The sequence below is a fragment of the Passer domesticus genome, chromosome 11 (assembly GCF_036417665.1).
Source record: "Passer domesticus isolate bPasDom1 chromosome 11, bPasDom1.hap1, whole genome shotgun sequence".
Lineage (NCBI taxonomy): Eukaryota > Metazoa > Chordata > Aves > Passeriformes > Passeridae > Passer > Passer domesticus.
The window spans coordinates 6,874,852-6,886,054 of record NC_087484.1 but is presented as its reverse complement, the minus strand read 5'-3'; the positions used below and the strand labels follow the sequence as shown (position 1 = coordinate 6,886,054).

At 38.0% G+C, this 11,203-nt stretch overlaps 1 long non-coding RNA gene across 3 annotated transcripts in view; it reads right to left on the bottom strand.

Annotated features, from left to right (window-relative positions):
- The window catches only part of LOC135278688 (uncharacterized), a 51,136-nt gene extending 50,516 nt beyond the window's left edge, over window positions 1-620 (bottom strand). For all 3 annotated transcript variants that reach the window (XR_010346136.1, XR_010346134.1, XR_010346137.1), the window contains exon 1: window positions 224-620. This is a non-coding gene — a long non-coding RNA (uncharacterized LOC135278688). The remainder of the gene's footprint in view (window positions 1-223) is intronic.
- Window positions 621-11,203: the final 10,583 nt, after the last annotated feature.

Genomic DNA, 11,203 nt, shown 5'->3' with positions numbered 1-11,203 from the left:
ATTGTTTCATAAAAATTCAGTATCTCTAAGATAATGGAATTTGAAACTAAAATCCTGCAGTTGCATAACTTATTTAGAAATTCTGTCACTTTTATTCAGACACTGTCAGTATTACGAAGACTTAAGTAAACATCTTTGTCTCAAAATGTGATTGCTTTGTTAACTGCAGAGACTGGAATATGAGATTGGGTGTTAGATCACAAGATGTCAAAGAAGCACCTACCTTTCTGGAAAGAGAGGCAGTCTGAGGGTAGTTCTGTACTTGAGCATCATCCCGGTGGGTTGGTAGGGAAGGGTCCTACGGGGAGGCAGTGCCTCCTGTGGTTTGAATGTGACTCAGAGCAGCCTTTCCTGTTGGGATGAGCTGACTTGGAGCAGGCTTTTGCTCACCAGCCTTGCCCACCCTCCTGCAGATGCTCCCAGCCCTGCTGGCTGTTCCTGCTGCCAACAGGGAACCTCCCACCTCCCACAGCCCAAACCACACAGGCACAGGCACTGCAAATGTCATGGGCTGCAAAAGATGGCAGCTCTGATCCTGCTCAGAAACACCCAGCTGGGAACTGGCAAAGTGATCTGCAGCCTACAGAAAATCTCACACAGGGAAACCTTTTCTGATTGGATGCAGCCTCTTGTTTACACAGAATTTTGAAGCTAAATTCCCCTATTTGAAGCATGAAATAGAAGGAAAGCAAACATTTAGAAATTTCTTTAGGTATTTCTTTTTTCTCTCCTCACTCTATTAACAGTAACACCTACCTCACAGTTACCTCACAGAAAGGTATTTTTGTGTACCAATGTTAAAAGACTTGTCTGTGCAAAGTTTTTTATTTCAATTTTCTTGCTTTGTCAGATACATGTTATTCTAGCAACTGAACTACAGTCAATCTCAACTGGAGAGCCAGTAATCAATTTGGAAGCAATAATGACTAAATTCATTAAGTATAGAATTCTCATTTGTATTATATTTCCTTAATATTTTCCTAGGGCTTCAGATCAGCTAATAAACAAGTCAGATTGGAATTGTTTCCTTACACAGAGATTAAACACAGATCTCTTCCTCTTCATCAAACTGTTTCTTACTTGTGCAGAACATTGAGCCCCTCATGCAGCAGCAGTTTCATAAATACAAATTATACTGCAGCAGTTTTATCCTTATTTAGCACTTCAAAACAAAAAACCTCCAAACGTGAGGAGAAACAGTGAGAAGAGGGAGTATATAGTAGAAAAAAGTTCCTAAGCAGAGAACAGAAAGATAAAAATGGAACACGCACGTAGCAGAAAACACTAAGGCAATCTCCAGATTCCATGAGTAAATCCAAAGGAAGCTGCTGTGATCCTCCAGACATCTCAAATTGGACACGTGTCAGAGCTTTCCTAATACCAGAATAAAACTATTCTGGTATTAGGAAAGCTCTGACACGTGTCAGAGCAGAACAGGTTTCTGCATGAATTGAAAATAAACTGCTGTCCTGTTAAATACAGTATTGCAACTGGAAATGCAGGTGAGATAACCAGAAAAGAAAATAGTCCACAGATGCTCAGGTAATTTATGCACACTGGAAATCATTGTAACAATGCTTATGTTACATTTAGTTAAGGAAGAAAACTCCTGGGTTTTCCATCCAATTCTCTCCTAAAAACTATTCTTCCTTCTAAACAAGTCTATGACACATTTTTTTGAAAGGAAACTTCATTAACTCCAACATTAAATGCAGAATCAAATATGGTACAACCCAAACAGGAAAGGCCAGGACAATTCTCAATAGGACCTTACTAGGATCTTAGTGTCACAGTTGCCTATTGGAATTAAAGCTCAATTGTAAAGGATGGCAACAATCTATTTCCACACATACAAATACCTACCACTTAAATTCTGTCTTGAGACAGGAATTTCTATGTATGAAACATAAATGTGCTTCTAGAACTAAAGAAAAGAATGTGCTAAAACACTCTAGTTCATGTCTGATGGGAGAGCATAAAATGTTGAAACCTCATCTTGAAAACCACAATATTTGCCATGTTGCTTAATGTCCTTTAGAGCCCAGTTTCTGTGTGCTGGATAAATGACATCACTGCTACTCTCTGCTGAGGAGACCAAGCACAGGAAGGATCCTGGATTTGCAGATAACCATTTACATGAGGCATTAAATTTTCTTTTGAAAACCACAATTATAACATCACTAAGTGCATGTATGTGTTGGTGTCCTGAGCCCTCAGCAAGGCTGGCAATTTAGAACAAGGAATATTTAGGATACAGTTTCAGTAGCAGGAAGTGGAGACGTCTGTGTTGATGCATACATTTCCAAAGCTGAAAGGACAAGGCTTCAGCCTACAGCTGTAAATTATTCATAGCATATTCTGACACATTGGGAAAAAGCCCTGAATATTCATATGCCACACAACTGGTAAAGTCCCTATAAATTTGGGAAATGATGAGGTTGTGGAAACTTTTCTTATTTCCATTACACAAAATTGATGGGACAAGCTGTGCCACAGTGGATTTCACCAATACAAGACATGCAACCAGATGAATTTCTGGAAGACCTGAGCCTTGACTTATAGTTTCTATTTTTTTAGGCAATTTTCTAAAGAAAAACTGGGGATGCCAGGAATTTGAGAATTGTATTCTGAAACCACAACGCTCATAAAATATTATTCATTGTATTGCACTCATTTGTAAATCAGATTGGAAATTGTTTTCATAATCTGTCCATATTCAATAATGTAAACATCTGATTCATGATTCTCTGTCCCCATAAATCTTATTTAGCTGGACAAAATGAGTGCAAAATATAACTATTCCAATTTGGTTACATCTATTGTGCATTAATAAAATTGACTACTTAGTGCCCTTGATGATAAAGAATGTAAGTGCCCAATGACTGCTTCTGAATAAAAAAATAAAAATCCCTTTTTCTGCAATGTTAGTCATTTTTATTACAGAAATATACTACAGCACCAGCCAAGCACTGGAAAATCAAGAATGTGGTGTTGTTTTTCCTTTTGAAAAATCCTTTGATTTGACCAAGCAGATCTTTACTGACCATAGATGAAGTGTGAATGTCATATACTTCATATGTGATTCTCTTACACAGCTTAAAACACCTTTAGACTAATGCTAAAGCACGCTTTTATTTCTGTGAGGAATCAGTAGGACTCAGATATCTGCTTTAGGGTTAAATGAACTGTGCCCTGAACCCAGTGCCTGCACTAGCTCAGTCTGCACTGGCAGTCAGGATCACTGCTTCAGATGGATGCCCTCGCCTGGATCTGATGCTGGATGTCTTCTCTGAAGTCACACAGCAGCAAATCAGGGACAGAGCCAGGATGGAACTGCAATTTTCTGGCCCTTCCTGTGATGCCTCTGCTTCCAGATATTACTGCCTTGCTTTTGAAACTCATGCAGAACAAATTTTAACTTTTTCCACAGATATAACATCAGGTTTTAAAATGCCAAAACCCAGAAGCCCACACTGAAAAGCCATGTTTGTAACACTGACTTCTCCTTGCTGCACACATAATTCCCACTGACATGAGCATTAATGTGGCATTTCAGCCTGGTGCACTGGGAATTCAGCTGCTGAAGGAGTGGAAGCACACTCAGTCCTCAGGTGAACCAGCCTCAGGTAGATTTCAATTACTCTCTGCTCTTTCGAAATGACAGTTCCTGATCTCGGATTTCCACTGGCTACTGAGCTTCCAGAAACAAGCATATTGTACATGGCAAACAGTTATTGTAAGCACTGGGTCACCAGCCAGACTGTAATGCAGCCTGCCTTTAGTGACACACTGCTGTCTGCAGCAGTTCAGGACCCACCCAGGTATCCTGACACTCAGCTTCAGAAATGCACAGTAGGGTGTGGATGTTGCTCTCATGAAAGAAAACAATCCTAAAATTCTTGCAGGATTTTCCCATGTAGAAAAAGAGTTCCTGGAAAGCTTGGAGCTGCTCAGCATTTCTCAAGATTCCCATCCTTTCTCGGGTGCCTCTCTTTGCTTCAGGGTATGTGGTTAAGAAATGCATGTGGGGCACTTCTCAGGAGGAAATTACAAATGATAAAAAGCGTCTCTGAGGACAAAGAATGATGCATAAACCAGAGCAGTTTTTGACTTGCATTTTTTATGCATGCAAACCAACTAACTACATACATCTATGGCCATTTCATGGTCCTTAAGGCAGGAGCAATCTCTTACCCAGACCCCTGAACTGCACCGTGCACCCATCCACAGAGACCCTGATACAGCTATAAAAGAGTGAAAGCATAAAAAATCACTTCATATTCCAATCAGTTCTGTACAGATGCAGCAAGAGAGATACAGACTGACAAACAGAGCGAAAGCACTGAGCAGTTATGTAACATCCTCCCTAAAACTCTGTAGAGCAATATAACCTTTTAATTTCTGCAAAGGCTGTAATGACGCTCACAACTTGTTTACAAAATAGTGATCCCTCTTTAATCATTCTGCATTTCTCATATGTTGTACTGCATATTAAAATATTTTAGCCTTTCTAAAACAGATCTTGCTTATATAACATCAGGCACATGAAACAAAGTTTTCACTCTACAGCAGTTCACACCAAGAAGTACCTCTGTGATTCCTCCATGGCTTCAAGCAATGCTGTCTTCACTGGAAAAGTCTTTTCAAATTAATTCTCAAAGTTCTCAAAGAGCCTTCTGAAAATAAAGGAAGTGGTTTATTGTCCCATATGTATACAACTATATAAAGTTAATTCTTTGAATTTGGTAGCATTTCAGATTATATTATCCATGCATAAACAGAGAATTCACAAGAACAGAATCCAGACACACATCCTCCTCCCATAAAATCAGATATACCACACCAAAGGCAAACCTTCTACAAATTATAATTTTGTGTAAAACAGACAATAAACTGTGGCACTTTTTTCTGCTAAAACTGATAAAAAGCTATCGGATGTCAACTGAGAGCTTAACTGATTGCTGAGCCAGTTCCCCTCACTGTTCAAAATGCCAGCTTTTTGCACTGAAAAGACATTATATTTTGCAGAACTGAACGTTCCTTCATACAAGCATGCACAGACACAAAGAGACAAAAGCAAGCACAGATTTTTATTCCATAGTGTGATGCAACTAATTTGAACTTGTTCACGGTAGCGCTCAGGAAAGCTCCCAAATTAGGCTCTTGAGGTTTGGTCGTGCTCTCATTAGAGGCATTAGCAGAACTCTCAGTGTTTTTACCAAGAGCCAGGATTTGGTCCCTAGGAAGATAAGAAAACTTAATATCAAGTGTTGCAATCTCCTTAAAAGATATTGTCACTATTCTTTGATTTTCAGAACTAGTATCTCATAAGTAGTTGGATCATTTGTTGTGATAAGAAGTTCTGTTCATGCCTCTGGCTTTTCTGAGTTTCTTTTTACTTTATATTCTTGTCTAGTAGAAAGATAAATGCTCAATGAACAAGGCTGTTTTAAAGTAATTTTCTTTCATTTTAATTTGCAGGGGTTTGTAAGATTGCAGTGGCTGTGTGTAATTTCTAAAAATGCAATAATTTGCATACATTAAGAAGGTATGTGTGTGAAGTATGTCATTACCTCTGTCTCCTGCAAAGCTTTTCTATATGAAAAGAGATTCTGATTCAGAATTATGAAACAAGTCTATAAATACTGTAGAGAAATTAAATTAATAATACTTGGCAATTATTTCTTTTCTTGAAACATTAATCATTGGGTCTTGTTCGGAATCTGTTTAATTCTGAGTAAAAGTGAAGACCCATTGGAGCCAGAAAATTTGTCATAAATTGTTACTCCATTTAAGTGACAAGGAAACTAAGAACTGGGAAGTTTAAGAGACTTGCAGCAGTTTTTCAATTTTTTTTAAACACCAACAAGTCTGTGTTCAGAAAAATATAAGCTTTTTAGAAGTCTTCAAACCTCATACTAAGTTCTTTTTGTCACAAAAAGGAGCTACTGAGAATTGAAGAGTTTTAAAGTCCTGCCAATGCCAAGTCTCCTAATGCAGAGCTATTGCACATTCTGGTCTGTGTGTGAACCTATTTAGTCCATATTCAGTGGCATGAAAAAATAATGAAGCAAATCACATTTATTTAAGGACTGATTACATCAAATAAGTGGTTGAAGGTAGATCAGAGATGCAGAAGGGAGCAGTAATTACAGCCAGTGATATAGATGTCCACTATAACTCAAAAACCACTAGCAAAGTGAATTTGTATGTAGCTCACATCTGTGTATGGTGTTCTCTGGCCTGGCTGGCCATGCTGCTGAGTTTAGTAGAGGACAGTTCTTTCATGGTGCTTTAATGCTGCAACCCCAAGATGAACAGCAGTCCAGAGCAGCTCCAGATATAACCATGGCAACACTTCATCTTCATTTTGGCAGCTCAATTCCTTTTGCCCTCCTTTTGAAAACAAAGGTGTCTATATTGTCTGCAAGTCATTTTTTTTTAACCTGAGTGATAAGAATTGTTCTCGATTTTCCAAATCAAATCTCCCTAATGCCTAATAAAATGGCATTTCTGTCACAGTTCTACTGGAGATTTCTTGCATGGCATACATCTCAAATTGTTCTTTATTTTATTTCATGGATGGCTCACAGCAATCCTATGAGTCAAGGATTGCAGTTGGCTTCTTCCTCCTCCTGTTATTTTCAAATAACTACTTTCAGGCTTTAATCATGTATGTTTATACTTACATTGTTCTAGGCAGCATACAGGAATTATTAAATGAGATTTTCTAGCATTTGTTAAACAGGTTGTCTGATTTCTCATGTCTCTTGGCTTGCAAAGATAATTCTATAAAACCATAAAATGCAGTGCCTTAGTCTACCTCTAACAGAGCTGATTAGGAGAGGGCTTGCCTTGATTAAGTTACTCCATAATTAGCTCCAGAAATGTTCCTTGGCCCCTTTGCTGAAGCATCTCAGCACAGCATTTTCAGAGCCCCAGTGCTGGGTTAACAGTGACAACAACACTTGCACCTGCCTGAGTCTCCTGCTCGTGGCACAGGCTGCCTGCAATTTGAACTGCTTGGAATTTCTGCTTCTGCAGAAACAAGTAAACACCGAGGCAGATTAGAAAATAGACTTGGCCTCTAAATCTTAATCATTTCAAGTAACAGCTTTGTTACTGTATTAGTCACATCCTTCACAGAGAAAAGGACTATGAAACCTACTGCAATTTCCAGATTTTGTTTAGATCAGAACCATTATACTATTGACTACGTTTGCTTATTATCACTTTTCATTTGTGTTCTACTGTTTTTTCATTCCAGTTTTTCCCTCTGGTTCATCTCTAATTCTATTTCCTGTCTTTCATGGTTGAACTCCTTCATCTCTCATTGCTCTATTTGCATGAAATAACAGGTCTAGCACTTAGATATGGTTTTGTACTTGTCATATCACAGAGCAGGATCTTCCCATTAACTACATTCACTCCTCTGCAATTTTAGTCTTTGTTTTGATTTGAACAATTGTTTAACTTTTAGTTACTTAACAAAACTTAGTACTTTTCATTCATATTTTCTGGTATTTACTATCAGGAAGAGCCTCTATACCACTGTACACCTTAGAGGAATGTATGTGAAGCCTTCAAGGTTTGACATTTCAGAAACCACAGGGACACATCTCATTCCACCTCCCTTGCTCACCTTCAAAAGAAACCCCCAAAAGAGAGATTTTTCTGTATTATGCAATGGAAAATTAGATCAGCTAAAACTGTTGGCTTTAACCTTCATTAATTTAACATCTAGTTCATATCTGATTTCTGTGTCCCTGCACTGTAAGAAAGAGAGTAATACAAGTGAGCTCCCTAATAAGCTGCCAAATATGTAATGTTTTGGTCTTTTGGCTAGAACTGCCCCAAAGACAAAATTTTTATTTCATTTACCTTTTTCACCCTGTTTTTTATTACTCATTTCCTTAGCACGGGAATTATCACCAATTATCACCAAGCTGGGGACTGGAGGGACCCTGCTAGAGCCATGTGCATACCAGGACCCATCCCTTTGCAGCAGAAAATCAGAGAAACAGACAAAAAACACAGCCTTTCACCTCATGACCAAACTGAAATGTGTTTCCTGCCTGGAACATGCAAATAGCTATTTTGGGTACAGCTCTGGGGCTGTAAGGTGTAAAGAGCAAGAAGTCTATGAGTGAAATAGCTGTCATAGTGTTTCTTGCTCATTAAGCTTTCTAAAATCCACCAGCACATCCAGACAGATCCTTGAAACTTCCCTATAGTCCAAGGCAACCTTCTATTTAAGCTTTTCGGGTCTCTCCTGCCAGTTTTCCCAACAGTGAAGAGCCATACCTTGTCTTCGTGGGTAAAACATATTGTTAAAATAAAAAATAAAATGGTTAAAATAAAATAGAAAACCCATCTGTGGGCAAGGACTGGACTGAGAATCAGCCCCATCACTTTTCAGGCCCATTTCACTGCCTGACACTGCTCATCTCTGCCACTGACCATCACACACTCAAGTCAAGCACCCTCCTGTCAGATGGCAGCAGCTGCCAAGGGGTTTGCACATTCTCTGTCTTCCCAGTCTTAGATGGGAGACAGTGAAATACCTCAATACCTCCCATAGTCAGACATTTCAAACTCAGAAGAAAAAGTCATGCACTGGAAAATTAAATATAGTCTGGTGGAAAAATACTCAACTCCCCTCTAAAATGCTGCGCTGTTAAAAGAATGTGGAGCACCATTTTCTAGTTCTCCATGGGCAGGTGACCTCTATATCACTTACACACTGCTCCATTAGTCACCTCTGCTTTTTCTGGTTCCAGCCCTCAGTGAGGAATTCTGCAGACTCCAGCTAATTGTTGCAAAAAAAAAAAAAAAATTACAGTCCTGAGAATTATTTCTGGATCATCACAACTGCCTGTCACTGTGAGTAAAGCCATTACCTGGAAGTGCTTTTCATGGAACAAAGCAGTTCTTTCCCATTAGTATTGTCTTGTAGGAGCATACAAATATAGTGAATTTGCTGGCAATATTAAAGATTTGCTCCAAAACTTGCATAGGGAACTTCTACAGGGAAAAGAGGATCACTGCACTGTTCCCTGCCCTGAAAACAATCAGGTGCTATGGGTACCTGCAGCATGGGTCACTTTGTGGGTATCAACTACAGGAAATTCTGCTGACACATCCCTCTGTCAAGATTTAATGGGATGGATTTGCCTATAAATAATGTGCTGAAGTTTGTCACAAAAAAATAATTATTTCCAATGCAAATCACTCTATTCTTTAGCCATTCTCTGCTGTTTTCAAGGATAGATAGATAGATAGATAGATAGATAGATAGATAGATAGATTGATAGATTTACAGCCAGAGATGACATCTTGCTACACATGGGACTCACGTGTCTCCAGACTTTGAAGATAAATATATAAAGTATCAATAGGATGTAGCAGAATAATAAAAAGTAAATTTTCTTTCTGGTGAAGAAAACAATAATAGAAGGATGGATGTGGAGCTCACTTGAGATAAGATTAGGTGTTACTGATAGAGCAGGAAGCCATATTCATTCTGTAGAGTTCCTGTGCTATTTTTCTAAAACACAGGGAAATAAACAGTGGAGACACTGAAGTGACACCTGAAAGTCTATCACAGCAGTTTCTCTGCAGCTCTGGGCCTCCTGGGATCACTCAAAGCTGGACTTGGAAAGGCAAGCTGGATTTATTAAAGAGATTGTCTAAGAAATCAATAATTTTTTATCATGACATTATTATAATATGATCCTGAAAATATATATTTCATACCATCATGAGAAAGAAAAAATGGTTAATGTGACTACTGAAAGAAGTAAGTGGTGTATTTGGTATTCATGGGCAGGATCAGTTCTGTCCTAAGGTTATATAAAATATTTACAGGACAGGAGTCTCTGAATTTCATTTTGAAGTTGCAATAAAAGATGCCAGTTCTACAGAGAACTCTGGTCTTTGTGAAGAATCAAAAAAATTAAAATCCTCAAACACAAAAATAGTTTTATTTTAGAGATAAAATTTTAAACATTACAATCCGTGAATTGTATGATTTTAATGGAACACATCCTTAACATGTACAAATTTCTCATGATTCTGCTGTGACATAAGCCTGACCTGCCAGAAAATTCTTTATAATTTCTTAATAAAAAATAAAACAAAATTAAAAATAATATTTATAAAATATGTATTGACTAAATAAATTCTATTCTCATCCCTATGCCACCCTTGGCAAACCCTAACAACAGCTCAAGACATCATTTTACTCTGTGGAATAACTTTTATTAAATGCATGTCCTATGACAGAGACATTCAGTATTACTCAGAAGATTATCTGAGCACTCCACATCCCAAAAAATAATTTATTTTACTGATAAGCTCTAAGTAGACAGAACTCAAACTTTGTTCTTTTGTTCAAACTGTATTTTATCACATTTTGTATTTTTCTCATTACTCTCTTTCTAATTGTTTCTAGTTTTTGACAAATCCTACCTGAAGTTCCATACTTTAATATTTTAAAATCAATTTTGTAGAAGCCCTTCATTTAGTAATCAAGTAGTTAAGTTTAGGAGTTAAAACTCTAAAGTTAAATGACAAATAATAAATTATAGCTCATAATCCTGGTCCTGCAGTTGATATTTCTCAATGCATTTGCTGCTCTCTTTTTACAGCATGGTTACTCATGCTTTATTTTTGTCATTTATTATTTACAAAGAACCATGTGTTCCTCATTCTTCACAAACAGCAAATGTTCCAGGTCTCTGCTCAAAAAAGCTCAGAAAATTTATGATCAAGAGGATGTGGATTCTTCTGCTTTGAAATGTTTTTGAATGTTTCATCACAGAACAACCAGCAGAAAAGTCCACAGCCCACTGCTGGCCAGCAACCCCACCACAACCCAGGCCTTGTTTCTTACCACAGAGCCCTAACCCATTTCCTTCCCATGATTTCCATTCTTTCAGCACTGCAGAGCTGATGTTTCCACCACATGTTGGTACCCCTCTCTAACGTGTGTTTGGATGCTGATTTGTCCTTACAGCTGCTCACTGAAATCTGAATTTAAAGGACTTGAAAAGTGACCACGACCCAAAGCTGCATCGCAGAGCATCACGTCGAATTTCTTTGCTCTTTTAAGTGTAACTCACCAGCACACCCTGGCTATCTGGCTTATGTGAATGATAGGTCTATAAATATAACTTATAGCTCTTTAAATTTGTTCATTCCA